The 16,525-nt window shown below is 35.9% G+C and overlaps 1 protein-coding gene across 1 annotated transcript in view; it reads right to left on the bottom strand.

Moving 5' to 3' along the window:
* Positions 1-10,068, bottom strand: part of CSRNP3 (cysteine and serine rich nuclear protein 3) — a 66,796-nt gene extending 56,728 nt beyond the window's left edge. Inside the window, exon 1 of the mRNA XM_072418276.1 lies at positions 9,878-10,068. The gene's annotated coding sequence lies outside the window, so the exon portion shown is untranslated. The remainder of the gene's footprint in view (positions 1-9,877) is intronic.
* Between the last annotated feature and the right edge of the window lie 6,457 nt (positions 10,069-16,525).

The raw sequence follows: 16,525 nt of genomic DNA, 5'->3' as shown, positions 1-16,525 counted from the left end.
AAATATGGTTCCAACCTGTTACTACCGTGCTGTACCTAATAAAGTTTCTGATATATATATATATATATATATATATATATATATATATATATATATATCACCACCGATATTTTCCTAACCATGATAAATAAAAATTGTAATCAAGCCTCTACCTGGAACCATCCGAAACCCTGCACCACCATAACAAGGTAAGAAATGTTGCTTTTAGTTTTTATCATAAAGCCTTTACCAATACAAAGAGGCACTACAACCACTATATACATGCAGAGTACTTGGAGCTAATGCACTTTTCATTCAGCAGCATGGCCTCAGACCTGCATGTACAAATACAACAGCCTGATGCTTTCCGACAGCTTGAACATGCATGCCCAGACAAAGGGGAATACATGCACAATCTGCCCATGGAAAAGTCACTTTGCATTATTCTCCAGTAGCAGCCAAATTGAAAAACACAAATGTTAAAGCATCACTCCTATTTACATTACTGTGTTTTCTAATGTCTGTGTAACAGCTGAGTAAAAGAAAGGAAACATACATCTTTACTGTAAACAGGGATGTAATACATGTCCTACAAAAACATATCCCACAGCAATGAATTAGTTTTGTAGATTTGTGTATGAACAATGCATGCAGGTATTGATAGTAAAATGCTTCTTACTGTATTATGTATGCTTACAGTGGAATCCTGGGACATTTTTGTTCTTCTTATTTATTTGGCAGTCTTTGAATCAACCAGAGTTCCTCCTTACAACATAATTGCTTGAATAAATGTGCAAGACTGGTAGAAAGATTGGATAATTCCTTTTATCATTAGCCTCCTATTTATATATATATGGTGCCTTGGCTTTAGAATACATTTCTTTTTGAAATATCAAATATCATTTGTCTATAGAATTACTGAATTAATAATAATGTAAATATCCAATGAAAGGAGTAATTAAAAAAAACAACTTTTACTGTCCCTTTTTCTTGTATTCCAGAGCTGGCTCAGGCTTCACCCACTTTATTTTAACCCAGCTTGTCTTGTCATGGACCCACCCCTTAGCCTGTGATTGGTAAAAGTGAAGCATCACAGGGTAGCGTAGAGTAGCGTTTTTATTAGTCACTCTGCTTTCTATTTCTATCTGCATGCTTTTTATCAACACATAAACCAAAAGGTTTATAGTGCCGATTCTCCCTCTCCCACTCCAAGTTCTGCTAGATAAGGCCTGCAATAAATAGACTAATAGAAGGTCAAATGCAGCTTCTGTGTACAGTTAAATAAAAACATTTAATGCTTAATTGCTGCATATAGAGCTGCAATAATTTTTGTTTTATATACGCTTAAGGTTTGGCTTTAAAATATTGTCATAATCAATATTATTGAATATTAGCAGAGTGATCTTTGGGCTTCCATCATACTTGCTGCATATTGAAATCCCAAAAACTTAGAAATAAAATTGATTCCAAAAAATCCAATTTAAAAATGAATTTATGAAAATAGCAACATCACTGGCATATATAATGGATTGCTGCACTGCAGGGTTAGATATAATTCATTATTGCACTCTTTTCCAACATAAGAATATAAATAATGTAGGTATTGTGGCATCTGATATAATGACTTTTCAATGTAACATTGCTAAAAATTATATACCAGTGTTACTTTCATTTTTGTTATTTAATTTAAAGTGGTAAAAGTGGTATAATGATTTAAAACTTACGTCATTAAAAAAATACACATAAAAATACAGTTATGAGAAAAAAGTGATCCTTCTTCTAATTCTAAGGTTTATGTATCAAGATATAGTAAATAAAATAATCTGGCCCTAAAAGGTCCTAAAATTAGGTAAATACAACCTCAGATGAACAACAAAACATGACATATTACACTGTGTCAAGTCAAAATGCAGCAGCAGCATCCAAAGAATGAAATAACCTCTTTACTGCTACTACAGGTACTAAGAAGGTAAGTAGCAGCCAGGTGCTGCTAATCAAATACATATGACTAATTGTTAATCAGAAGGTGTGGCCACCTCTAAAAAAGCAAAGTTTTGGCAGTTTGATGGTCTGGAGCAATAAAATTTGAATGAAACGTAATATTTTTCATAAGAAGTTTATTATTTAGGTAAGTTATTTTTGATTAAATATTACAGATGTGTGTTAACACAATAGCAAGGAGAAAAGACATCAACAATGCTGTTACAGGGGAAATGGGTTATAAGGCCGTTTCCAAACAATTTGAAGTCCATCATTCTACAGTAAGATAAATATTCAGAAGTGGAAAACATTAAAAAAACAATCTTCCCAGCAGTAGTCGCTCCAACAAATGTTACTAGGGTCAGACCATGTAATACTTAGAGACATTTTACAAAACCTCCAGTTCATGAAAAGTCAAATTAGAAAAAAAAGACTGACCAACTGTTGTTGTTTAGAAGAGTTGACAGGAGAAAAGTTCTTCTCTCTAAAAATAACATAGCAGCATGGGATAAGTCTTCTAGAGCAGTGATTTTCAACCACTGAGCCACTGCACACTAGTGTCCTGTGGAGATCTTCAGCTGTGCCGTGGGAAATTAGTCAAAATAGGGGTGGATCGCTATGGCTATGAGAGTCGATAGCGGAGCCCTGGCTCAGTTCTGGCTCCGCCACCTCATGTCAGCGAGGGTCGCCATAGTTCCTGGCTTGTGGTAGCGCAGGACCCATAGTGTGACAAAGGAATACAGTGGCTGCTCCTTCTCTCTCTGCTCTCTCTCTCTCTTGGGTGAGTCAGATTGCATTTTAGCTAGAACTTCTTATTATGTATATTCCTAAAAAATGAAGGCATATACTTGTTTCTTTCCCTGTATCAGTATCTTGATTTCTAGTGGTTGGCGAGTCATAACTTTCAGGAGACCTACGTATACAATCCCTTTTTGTAGAGTGGCTGCTACATTTCACTTGGCAAAAATTTGACAAAGGCTTTAAAGCAGCCTAATTTTTTTCTATAATTTTTACTCAATCAATATTTGGGTATAACATGTTACTGGATACTAAAGAAACCATGCATTCCAGAATATAACTAAATGGAATTGAGATTTACATTCCGTTAACAGACAAGAATGAAGAGTGCAAAAATATACCTACTAAAATTTGACACAGTTTGCACAAAATGTGTTGCACTCTGGTATTTTAAAGCTTAGCAGCTTTTTAGCAAGTGCAAGGTTACAGATAATAGAAAAAGAAACGGTTAGGGACTTTTAAATGCAGTATATATATATACATACACATATGACTATGCTGCCAAGTAACTAACAGTTGTAAAATTCAACAATACCAGTAACATTGAAAATTCTTTAATATAAAAATTGAAAACAAATGATAACACAACAAAACATGCAAAACACTTTATATAAGTATACATGAATTATCCTCCATATAATTCATGGGGATAATTCATGCATATGTGGTTGTCATGTTTTGTTGTGTTATCGTTTGTTTTTAGTTTTTATATTAAAGAATTTTCAATGTTACTGGTATTGTTGAATTTTACAACTGTTAGTTACTTGGCAGCATAGTCATATGTGTATGTGTATATATATATATATATATTTCATTTAAAGTCCCTAACCTTTTCTTTTTCTATTATTTGTTATTTCGGTACATGGCAGGTCTAATTTTGTTGAATTAAATGTGGGAGTCTCCAGGTTTGTTTCTTTAAAGGCCTGTGTTACACTTATGCACAGCTAGTGGAGTGATTGGGCTATTAAAACATAAAACTATTTCAGCCAGCAGTTTGCACATGTTCATTTGTTTTTAATCTTTAAAGTGAACTTAAATTTGCAAAAGGATCATTTTCAACCGAAACTAAAGTAAAAATAATAAATAAAGAATTGTATTGTGCCATACATGTTCATGCTGTTATGCAAGGTAAACAATAGATATTTTAAATATAAAGTATATATATATATATATATATATATATATATATATATATGTTTAGCATTTTTATTGTTGGCAGATCATTTTGACATGGTCTTTTTAAAAGTAGCTTGCAAGTCAAAAAATTAGTATAAATAAATTGGCAAACTATACTGTCATTATATATACTGTATTAAGCTACAGAGTGTCATTTTGTAACATTTTTGGTTTGTGGTGTGCCCCAGGATTTTATCAATGGAAAACGTGCCGTGGCTCAAAAAAGGTTGAAAAACACTGTTCTACAACAATATCTTTTAGACAAACAAGACCAAAGAGATGCTTGGCTAAAAAAGAGAGCGATACGTTTGGCATATAACAAACAGCATATCAGCCCAAACACCTAAACTGTGTCAACAGTGAATGATTTCAGAGGTCAAATAAAGTGGGTGAATTTGCCTAGTTGGGATATAAATAGAAATAAAAAAGTTGATCTTGGGTATGAGTCATCAAGAACTTTTCCAAAGGAAACATTTCCAGAGGCTAATCTTAGAACATTGATAGCAATTGGAGGCACTTGGTATCTCTATATTTTCTGGTTGTCACTGCCAGCAGGAAAAAAAAGATCCTGATATTATGGTATAGAAAACTATATTTAGGAAGGCCAATTATGTTGTCAACTGCTTTACACATATAGCCGTCTCACAAACAGGATAAAAATTGTGCATTAAAAGCCACATTTCATTACCCCCTGTGCAGGAAAAAGTAGGAAATGTTTAGCTCATCAGTTCAAATATATTTTAGAACAGACAAGGATAAGGATTCATACTACTAGCCCCATGGGGAGCAGAGAATATTCAGTGCTACAGCATAAATAATGTCCTTTTATCACATATGAACAGTCAAGCTTAAGCAAAACAGTTTAGAATTGAGAAAAATCATGCAATGGCTCAGAGCAGTACCACTAACCCTCCCTAAAAAATATAGTCTTTATTCAATTTAATTATAATTGAATAATTAAATAATAATAATTTGATTTATACCCATGTCCCTTTAGAGAAATCTATTTTAAAAATAGTCTGAAATCCAGACTATTTGGCCATTCTGCAGTTCATCTTAAACAAGTTATTCCAACAAAGTTGAATTCCCGTTTATATTCTCTACTTTAAAAAATATAACTATCATATTTATAATTATGCACTATATGGTCAAGAGTCTAAAGCCTCGCGCTATGCCCCACTGCTGTGTCACACTCTGTCTGGTAGTGTTGCTTACAGCTCGCAGCATCTCCTGCTTCCCATTAGCCGTGCTGCCTGAGATGTTTCTTCAGTGCATCCCCAGCACAAACCCTGAGGCTGTGCAGGGGATTTTTGGAGAAGATTAGTCCCTGGCTCGATCCCGCCCTGTCTTTGGCTGCTAAGACTTTATAGTCTTTCTGCTCTCAGTCCCCAGTTGCCCTTTTTCTGGTGTGTTTGTTCATTAGATTTACTGTTGCTGACTTTGCCTGTTTCCTGACCCTGAAATTATCTGTACTGTCTGGACTGACCGTTGCCTATCACCCCGACCCCGTTTTGTCTTAACCCTTGAATACCTGGTCTAGTGTACTAAGTACCTGTGTATGGCTCTGAATTCTGGACTTGCCTCTGCTGATCTCTCCTCTACTGCATTATCTGTGGCCTCCTGGACCTCTGTCAGTCCTTCCCAAGGTGGCATCCTTTGTGCACAGAAAACTCCCGAGGCTTGCTATGGGTGAAAAGTATGGACCTAGATTGGGGAATCGGCATATGGTGAGGTCAGGTGCTGGACTAGGGCCTTACAGCATGTCAAAAGGAAGTCAACTACAAATCAACTGCACCACTTTATGAATTCTAATTGCCCTCCAAAGCCTCCAAAACTGATGTCAAGCTAAGGCTACCAACCCAAATTCTTACAGTCTTTAATTAATTGACATTGTAAAATCTCTGGGTTTTATCAGTCTCTTTGTTCATGTTAGGAAGATTTTCCCATCACTTTTTCTTCAGGTGAACCAACAAAACCTAAGATCTTTCACTAGGGGTTGGTCATTTTAGGATTTCGTCTCACCTGTTCACATTTTAAATTTCTGTCTACTTCCTATCATTAGGGCAAGACATCTCCCAAATGGGACTTAGGCAGCAAAAAGAAAAAAAAACTCAACACCCTCCAGACATTTTTTTTCCAGGAAATTCACTTTACTAACTAACATTTTCTTTAAATTCAATTTTTTTTATTTTTTATGAATCAGTCCTTGTGCGTTTTCTATTAATTACCTGTCTGTATATACCCGGACTGCTATTTCTATGTATGGAGGTTGCTTGTTGCTATGACAATGTTTTCAGTATTCACAGACAGTCATATGACCTTTATCTATTCGGAGGAAGGTACAGCTTCTAGCTCGGCTATCATGTATGTGCAGCAAATCATTAATCCTTGCATTGCTATTTATTACAATTTATTTAAAGCTGAATTCCAGAATAATCAAAGACCTTAAAGTACATGAGACAAATGTAATCCTACTTGAATCTTGGTTTGTTTTGTTTTTTTCTTTGAAATCTGTGCAGTGTGAAACTTTACCTTGGTGCAGAAGATTCCTGTATTAGGACTAGTCACTGCTCCTCTCCCTTATTGTGCAAGGTGACTAGTCTTGTATCCACCACCTTCTATATGAGTAAATATTTGGGTTTGCAAAGGCATCTTGGCACACAAAGATTATATATATATAAGGTTATATACACCTATACACCTATGAGGAATATATTTTAAATAAAAAGTCTTGAATCCAGCTTCAAATATAATTAATAATGTGTATATGTGCCAAATCTGAATTTCAATATATGATAGAAACCCTATGTCCATGGGCAACTGCCTAGTGCAGTTTTTTTTTAACCTGTTTACCCCTAAAGAATTCTCAATAAATTTCAGGTCTTGGGAAACCCCAATCAACCAAATTGTTGGGAGCCACTGTGAAAAAGCCTCTTAAACTGGTGATTTGGAACATTTCCAAAAAAAGAAGGCAATGGTCTGGATAGCAGAGGCACCCAAGTAGAGAAGGAGATGGTCCTGAATTTTTTTCATAAAACTTTGTGGTTTAATTGGTGGCCAGTGGAAACAAGTCTCCCAGAATACTGCTAGAATACAACTAAAAACACCATTAGGGTCATGCAGATGGCTCCACCAAGTAGCAGCGGCCCCAGAACTATGCAATCATCATAAAAAGGGAGGTCAATCAACCATAGTTTGAGGAACTCCTAGCAACCTCAGGAGGAATCCTAATTGCAATTGGCTGGTCTAATAGTAAATATGTGATCATTGTGTAGAATACAAACCCTCACTCCTCACACATGTTTTTTAAACAAGTTGAAGTCCAATATTTACTCCCCTAAAGGAACTATAAAAATCATATAAATAATTATGCACTCTATGGCTAAAAGTATGTGGACAACCCTTGAATCAATTGAGTCTAGGTTTCCAGATTACCAATAAAGCAGACTGAAAGTGAAAAATTAAAAAAAGAAAGCAGGTTCTTTTTGTTTGCATTCTTCATAAGCAGCTTAGTGTACAGTGTTGGCATACCTCGGGGAAAGAATAAATGAATTTCTGTTCACATGCATACAAATTTGAACCTGGGACCTTGGTGTGCTGCTGGGTGGGAGTGTTAGGCCAGTTTCTTTCTCACCATGATTGTGCTCATATGCAAAAAGCCAACTCTAAAAGGACATGGTTTGATGATATTGGACTGTTATAGTCTCATTGAACACTTTTGGAATATAAATATATACAATATATATATTCCAATTTTTCCAGATATCCAAATAAAATAATGGTGAGTACCTGCCAGATCTAGTAAAGTATACTGCCAAAACATTTTCATTCATTCTAAATTTTCTCTTTAGCAGCTTGCATGGTCTATGCAAACTTCTTTTTTCTGCTTCAGAGAATTATCCAATAAAATATTGTCAACAGTGATGCCTAGTAAACCTGTGCTTTGCCAATAAATATTTATTACTGAACAACGGATTATAATATTAATGGACATAGGATTCCCAGAGTGATATGGGTTAGCTTAAAGGTTTTAAATAAAGCTGCCTTTGGCTAAATGAAACATCAGAGTAAGTCCAACTAATAAAGAAGAACATGGTTTGATGAAATTGGACTGTTATAGTCTCATTGAACACTTTTGGAATATAAATATATACAATTATATATACAAATATATATTCCAATTTTTCCAGCTATCCAAATAAAATAATTTTCTCTTTAGCGGCTTGCATAGTCTATGCAAACTCCTTTTTCAGAGAATTATCCAATAAAATATTGTCTACAGTGATGCCTAGCAAACCTGTGCTTTGCAATAAATATTTATTACTGAACAAAGTATTATATTATTAATGGACATAGGATTCCCATAGTGATATGGGTTAGCTTAAAGGTTTTAAAGGAAGCTGCCTTTGGTTAAACGAAACATCAGAGTAAGTCCAACCAATAAAGAAGTCCCTGCTATTTGGTACTAGGATGAGCCCTTCTCAATTTGTGTATGTTAAGCTTCTTCCCAACCATGCTACTTTATGAAGCTGCTAGAGACTGGCCCTGCTCATTGGTTTCCAGCTTTTAGCCCAGCCTTATGGTCTGCAGCTTTATTCTCCACCCACTGGCCTGTAGGGTGCAACAGGTGGATCTAGAACATGCAAAGGTGAATGGGAACACCTAAGACTCCTAGATGAACAGAAGAAAATGGGAGTCAGGAATTAGGGCAGGCGAAACTCACTCGTATGTATTCAAGACCTAAAAGAATCCCCTAGGCCCACCTATTCACCTATACAAAAAAAATTGCTTTTGGGTGTATTGTTAGGTGTATTGTTGCTTAAAAAAAGACCATAAAACATTAACTAAAATATTACATTTATATTTTTTGCACAGCAAAAAGATAATGCACACAGGCTTTAGAGCCAGCTGATGCCAAAATGAATGGTGATCAGCACTCTTAGATGTCAGGAGCCTAATGAGAGTGACAACCCATTGCAGAGCTAGCAGTTTTTTGAGATCCTGTGACACTTTCTCATCTAGTTTTTGCTTGATAGACAAACAAAAAAAGTATCACCACACTGTCAACATATACCCCTGCCAGTTTTTATCTGTAATTCACCTCTTGAGCATCAATTTACCCCCTACATTTCAACTGTGCCTAACTGGGATGAGTAATGGAAAAACAAAATCTCATGTTGTATCATAAGTGCAAAGATATGTGTTTATATAAAGTGTGATTATATAGATATCTAGTGCCTATTGATTTAATATTATTGTGTATCCCCTTTTAGACGGTATTCATTATTCATTTGTGTTAAATTCACCTTAATAATATGATTGATATGAAATTTAGGCACTTGATTACAATGTTCAAATCTCATTGGACTCATTGGACTGAACGTAGCTTTTTTTTCAGAAAATTTGTATCCGTAACCTTTAGAAAATGAGCCTAATGTACTACCTTTTGTTTTATTAATACAGTAATAATAATAATGGCATTTTATAGATTTATAATCTATTGTATTTATCCCAGCTTTGTTTATAGTTCTATACATATCTGTTACATAATTGTTCTAATATAATTTTTTTCTTTCGTAACTAAAAACTGACATTAAACATTTCATATTTCACCACTGACTTTTGCTGCCATATCCCAAGAATATGATCAGTGAAAAGAATTCTCATTTCAGATAAACCCTTTAAACTAATGCCCAATGTATAAATTAAATGTTCTAAAATATGCCTAGTACACCTTCGCCAATTGCCTCTTTAATCTTGAAGAAGACAGCCTGTATGGTTATCTTCCTGGCAATGTTTCAAACAGACTGTCATCTCATTCTAAACGCACAGCCCATCAACCTCTGCCCTGTAGTACATTTACTCTATATATAATATTAATAATGCTGCCTGCACAAAGCCTTGGCTGAAAAGAAATAAAAATATGCAAGCAAATATGACTTACCAGGATCTGCCGGTATAATGGTGGCACAGTGGTAGTGTTTACATGGACCTAGAGTAATGAATTTCGACAGAAGATGAGGATAATTTCTTGTGTTGCCTTGGCTCAGTCAATGCATACTACACAGTGCGCTGTGTTATTCTGCATCAGTTCTGCACTATACACAAAAGCTCATTTCCTACTGCGTGCGGCTCACTGCACAGCCCTCTGAATGGCCGATGCTGCCTGTCTGATCACATGGGAATTGTCTGTGAGAGAAGTAAAATCCCTATGATCTCAGAGCTCTAAAAAATACAGAACTAGAGAAGGCTAATTAAAAAGGGGGTCTGCTGTTTATGAAAAAGGAAAGCATAGCCTTAACTTAAAGTACAACCTAAAATGAATACCTGATAAAAAAACAGAGATGTGATTTTATATATATATATATATATATATATATATATATATATATATATATGGTGCCCAACCTAATCCCATTTGGCAGCTATTGCTTGGCCCTTTGGGCCCATGCAGACAGTAGTTTGGTTTTCTTTGTTGTGGTGCTTACTCAAGCCAAGTGCAGGAAAAAATATTATTTAGATTGATTACTAAAGTTAGTACTAAAGTTAGCTACTAAAGTAGTTAGCTTGATTTTCTTCAAGACTATTTTATATACTTTTTTCCTACTTTTATTCTGTGCTGACGGTCACTTTTCTCTTTTCATGTTTTTTGGTTTCCTCTGTGATCATTTGTAATGAATCTTGCTAAGATATATCAGATGTGGCCCATGTAATTTTCAAGCAGGCTGTAGGGAGCACAAAGCATTGATTTGTAAAGAAGAGGTAGTATTATAGAAGTATAGGTAGTATTATAGGTAGTATTATAGAAGTCATTCCTAATTTTACTACAAGTTTTGACTATCTCTTAAAGCATGCAGTCTCTGACCATCTCCTGTGCTCTAAAGATGATGCCCATCCATTGGTTCATATTTTATCGGCATGTCCCAAGGTATACCTGGTTTGTAAGAAACTAAAGGATATTAGTGTGAGTAAAATCCTCAGAGATTCTGAATATGTCTTTGCTTCTTTAATTACCTACTAATGATGTCCTCACTCACCACCTCATCCTATGCACAACTAAAGATTTTTCTAGGGCTGCCCCCAATCTCTGGAACTTTCTTTCTTGTCCTATTCAACTTGCTACTACGTTCCACACATTTAAAAGAGCCCTTTAAACCATCTTTTCAAACTCACCTACCTGTCTCTTAAACCCCACTACTCACTCACCATTCCATATCCCCCTCCTATCATATGCTACTTTCCCCTCCCCTTGAATTATTAGCTCTTCTGAGCAGGGTCCTCTCCTCCTGTGTCATTGTTTGTATCTGTCTTGAAGGTTTGAAGGACAAAGTTTGTTCGTCTTAGGTTAAATTTAAGGAGAACGCTGGGCATGGGAAATGGTTGCGTGATCTGTATACGTTGACAAAGCAAGGAAAAAGAAAATAGGTATGTCAGTGTCATGTTTTTGAAACCAGCTTGAGAGGACAAATCCTTTGCAACATTAGGCTTTGCTGTGGTTGATGTAGAGACTGTAGTTAGTAAAAAAATCCCAAGTGGACAAAAAATCCCTAAGACTCAGTAACCACCCCATCTGGCACAAGCAATACTTCCACAGTCAAAAATTCTTTGTTCACTATTCCTATCATTATATTTGGTTGAATCAAAACAAAACCTCTTGGCTGCATTCTTGTGATTTTCTCTCTCAAAAGGTTATATGGTAAGCATGCCCAATAAAATAGCTAATAAATGCAGCATACCATAAAAGTGAAGACTTTAACCACCAGGGCGTTATACTGATGTCTAGATTTGTGTTCCAAAAGCGGTACACTGTTTTTCATGAAATTTTTTTTTTAAATTATACACCTGAAACTTACAGAAATATGTCCGAACAAGGGTCTAGTAGAAATCATGAATATAAAAAACGTTTGAAACACACAATCATGTAAAAAAAAAAAAAAATTACTTTTAATAAAATTAAATAAAAGACACAAAAATCAGCTTAAACAAGAATACATAAATAAATCAAAAATACTGAAAATGCGATAATTCGGTATACTGTATAATAATATATTTTTCTAAAACACCTCCCTAGTGTCCGTCACATACCTATAGACAAAACCACATGAATATATTTTCTATTATTTTGTATTGGATTGGATACAGGACTTTGTATTCAATCCAATACAAAATGAGAACAAAATTCAAACTCTCATTTTGTATTGGATTGAATACAAACTCCTGTATCCAATCCAATACAAAATGAGAGTTTGAATTTACCAATTACATACTTTGTATTTATTTTGAATTATTTTGTATTGGATTGGATACAGAGGTTTGTATTCAATCCAATACAAAATGTGTTTGAATGAGTTTCAATTTGAATTTCCCGCACACGCGCCGACGTCATCGTCGAGGGACACGCACACGCTACGGACGGAGAAGAAGCCGGCCGGCTTCTTCTTCTCCGCCGGCCGGCTTCTTCTTCTCGGAGAAGGCACCTGACGCTGGAGATCGCTGGAGGACAACGCTGGAACACGACGCTGGATGATCGCAGCGGGACCAGGTAAGTGATCGATAAACCCGAACTTTTCTCACTGTATTTTCATACAGTGAGAAAAGTTCGGGTTTATCGATAATTGTAATTTTTTTTAACCCGAACCAAGGTCGGGTTTAACGGTCGGGTGGTTAAAGTGGTATTTGCTTTAGTCATCATAATAAACAGTTCTAGCTCCCACACAGAATATACTGCATACACTACCTATTTAGTATGAAAACTCCAATACAGCCTCCCTCAACCATTTACCGTGGTCCTAATGAACCCCTCATATAATTACTAAATCCACAGCTCACAGTACATTAGCGTGGCTGTCAGGGGAAAGAATGGCTCTTATATTGCTGGCCAGTGGGGATGGTGGAATGTCACCCTTACAACCCAACATTAGTTATGCAAAGGTGGTAAATGTTTGATGGAGAGAAGTTCCATGGCAAGGGTAAAAGTACATTTTCACACAAGTTTTAAATTGAAAAACGGCTGAAGAGATCAATAAGACCTGCCAACCTAGCTAGTGTATGTGTATCATTACATGATGTTGAGACTTTTTTTGTGGGTTTCATTAATCTGTTTATTCATGTTTGTAATTACCAGCTGGTTGAAAATGGAGTATTTTGCTTACAAACTGCCCTGTACAGACATCCAATTATTGCAGCTAGAATCAACAATACAAGAATGAATGAACACTGTACAGACAGTGCTGTTCTTTTATTTGGAAAGGGATGGGGGGGGGAAGAAAGAGAGATACCTCACTGCCTCACAGTGTTTTTCTTTTTTGAAACAACAGCAGTCATTATTGTGATGGATCTCTAGACAATGTTGGACAACGACTGTACTAATGCTAGATTTTCACCCAAGATGATCACAACCGATCACCTAGGGTGGCAAAAATCTATTGCTGTACAAGATTTAAGAAGACTAGCCTAAAGCTGAGCTTACACATGAAAATTCAATGGATAAATAACATTTTGGATTATTTTTGTTTTTGCTGAAATTACAAAGCAATCAATAGGATAATATAGAAGCTTAGATCAAGCACAAAAAGATGGAAAATCAGATCAATAAAATTTCAAATGCTGATGTTTCAGCTCATTCAATTGCATTCCAACTTGCTAAATTATTGCCCAGTTTCAACAGAAGACAAATTCTAGTGGTCAGTTGAACATTTGTATGTTCGATTTCTAGTAATTTAAAGTAACTTGCTATGTGTTTGGTCAGCCTATAGGTTGAGCTGCAGAATTTTTAACACACAAGGGGAAATGAGCAGAGAAAAAATTACAGGAGAGAAGTCAGGGTATGATTAGAACATGCAACTGTACTTTAGTTTCATAAATGAGAAATGGATGTTCTTAACTGGAGACAGAGCAGGAAAATACTCCTAAACTGTGAGCTTGAGGACCTGGTGAAATTGGAATGCTTTCAATGATAACCAGTATTTTAGGCAAGCAAGTACCTCAGACTCAGGGAAGATAACCACTTAATTTTTAGCCATGGTAATAGCAGATACAAGAAAAAAAACATGAAGAAAGAAAAACAGTTGGAGACACCACCAGTATAGAGGGAAGGGTAGGGGTAAGAAAAACATCTCAGAATCTTTAATTTTTATATGTCAATCAATGCAATGCATAGTAACAAGGCTGGGTAATGCATTTGAATGATTGGCACACCACACACCTTCTGAAAACACTTGCTGCACCTCTGAAAAACCAACAAGCTTGATTTTGGGTGCATTAGGGTATTTTGGCCAGCCCAAAGGGCTTGTCTAAGGCAACACACTGTAACAACAACACGCATACATCAACACTTTCTCAACCTTTTTAACATGGGGGAACCCAAAAAAAAACCTTTTAGGTCTTTAGGAAACCCCTCACAATAATAACAATAGCCAAATTTCACAGTATGGTCAGTGGTAAAGAATTGGTCTGATTTAATAAAGCTCTCCAAGACACGAGAAGATAGACTTTCATGATAGAACCTGGGTGATCCAACAAACCTGATTTGGATTTTTTCAATATTATTTGCTTTAGTTTTATTACAATCCTGGGACCAAATTCAATCCAAGTTTGCTGGATCACACAGGTTTTCCCATGCTAGTCTTTCTTCTCCAGTCTTTTAGAGCTTTAATAAATCGGGCCTAGTGTCTCTTACAAGGCTGGCCATTGGGAAAATGCCACCATTTAGATCATTTGCCAAAGGATCATTTGAGATCATGGTAACTGATCTAAGAGGCACAAAATTGCTAATAGTAAAGAACCCTTAACAACCTCTGGAGGAACTTTTGGGTTTCACAGAACCCTGGTTGAGAAACTTTGTGCACAAGTGTGAATGAACCCTTGAATTCCTCCAAATAAAAGCGTTCAGATAAACAGACTGTGTCCTCCATATGTCACCCTGAAGACAAAGCTATAAAGATTGGCACAGAATAACAAGCTTTATCTTTAGTACTAAGCCAGTTCAGTTTAGGATGGGTTTTGCTGTTCATTTTGCTATGTGAATGATCACTTCACAAGCTTACTAAATATATAATGAAAATTCTCTTTGCAAAATACCCGAACATATAAGAAAAGTACATCACATGTTCTTTATTTTTAAGCATATTTTAGAAAATATTATGTTTATCTTTTTACAGAGTTGTTTACATCTCAGTGCTGCATAGAACCTGCAGCTTTACCTATTTCATGTCCAAATGCACTCACTCCAGTGGTGGCTGCAGAAGATAGTTTAGGGTGAACTTCCTTATGGTAAATATGGATAAACAGGCTTGTGCAATGAGCAGTCACCAGTGGCTCATTATGACACCCCTAGCAGGCAGGTTCATGACAGGGGATCAAAGGTAGGGAATTTAGGGGCAATGGTTGTCATTTGATCTGGTAAACTGGTGACAGGTAATGTTTTTGTAAAGCTGGAGTTCTATGTTACAAAAAATAAAAAAAAATATATATGAAAAGATTAAACAGCATTTACGGCACATGCAGAAAAAAACCTAAAATGTTCAATGATCAAATGGCGATTTTGGGCAGTAAATAGAATTTATAGAAGTTTTAATGGCTGTTTTAGTATCTGGTCCATCCTTATATCTGGGTGGGTTCCATAGATGTACATAGTGTCCTACTGCCAGTATGAGCAGGCTAACTTAGAAGCTATTAAAAACTACATGAAAGGAGAGCTCTGTATGCGGTTTGGCAATATATAAAACAGCGCGTTTCCAGGGAAACCTTCATTATGGCTTAAGTGAAAGGGGCATTTCTTTCAGTCTCTGAAACGTGTCTGAGCCACCATTAGATCACTTTGATACTTTGGAAATGTCACATCATGTCTTACAATTATTTTTTATTCCCTCCACAGCACAGACAACCATCCTATTATAAAACAAACTAAGATAAATTTTAACACACATTTGTAATCACTATGATTACTGTGAAGAAAAGCAGTTCATTTCAGGTGTATTGCAAGATTTTTAGCAAATTTGGGGAGTTTTTAATTTGCTGTAAACACACCGCTCTGACACACTAATGAAAATTGGGCCGTGGTGTTTAGTCCCTTATGATTCTGGATGTCCATCCGCCAGGAAATGTGCTGAGCTTGTGACTTGCAGCAGCTTCTAATGCATAATGGGGAAAGCTCTGAGTGTGCAGTTAAATTGGAGTTAGCAAAGTAATAGGATAGGTTAGCATAGGAACCTAAACAATAGTACAGGACTAAAAATAAGGTTGGAGTTCAGCTTTTGTATAAATATAACAGTTATTTGTTATAATAATCAGAATACTATGGGACAACATAAGGAATGGTCTTTGATTTCTCTTTAATATAATTTACAGACACCAGAGGGAACATTAGATACATTTATTTTACTGGCACTGACATTTTTTATCATGCTGATGTTAATAAATAAGAAAATATCAATGGCTCCAACCTCATATACCTAATTGCCCTCTAAACTCATACTGGATAGCATTCATGACATGTAAATGCTTCAAGCTTGACTGCTCATTATTGCTCTGGATTCACTTGCTGATAGTGAGGATGGTGGAATGGGTCTGTGCAATGTGTGTTGGCAAAGCT

Source organism: Pyxicephalus adspersus, chromosome 7 (genome assembly GCF_032062135.1).
Source record: "Pyxicephalus adspersus chromosome 7, UCB_Pads_2.0, whole genome shotgun sequence".
NCBI lineage: Eukaryota > Metazoa > Chordata > Amphibia > Anura > Pyxicephalidae > Pyxicephalus > Pyxicephalus adspersus.
Note: the sequence above shows the minus strand (reverse complement) of the source record. Positions and strands in the feature narration are given on the sequence as shown.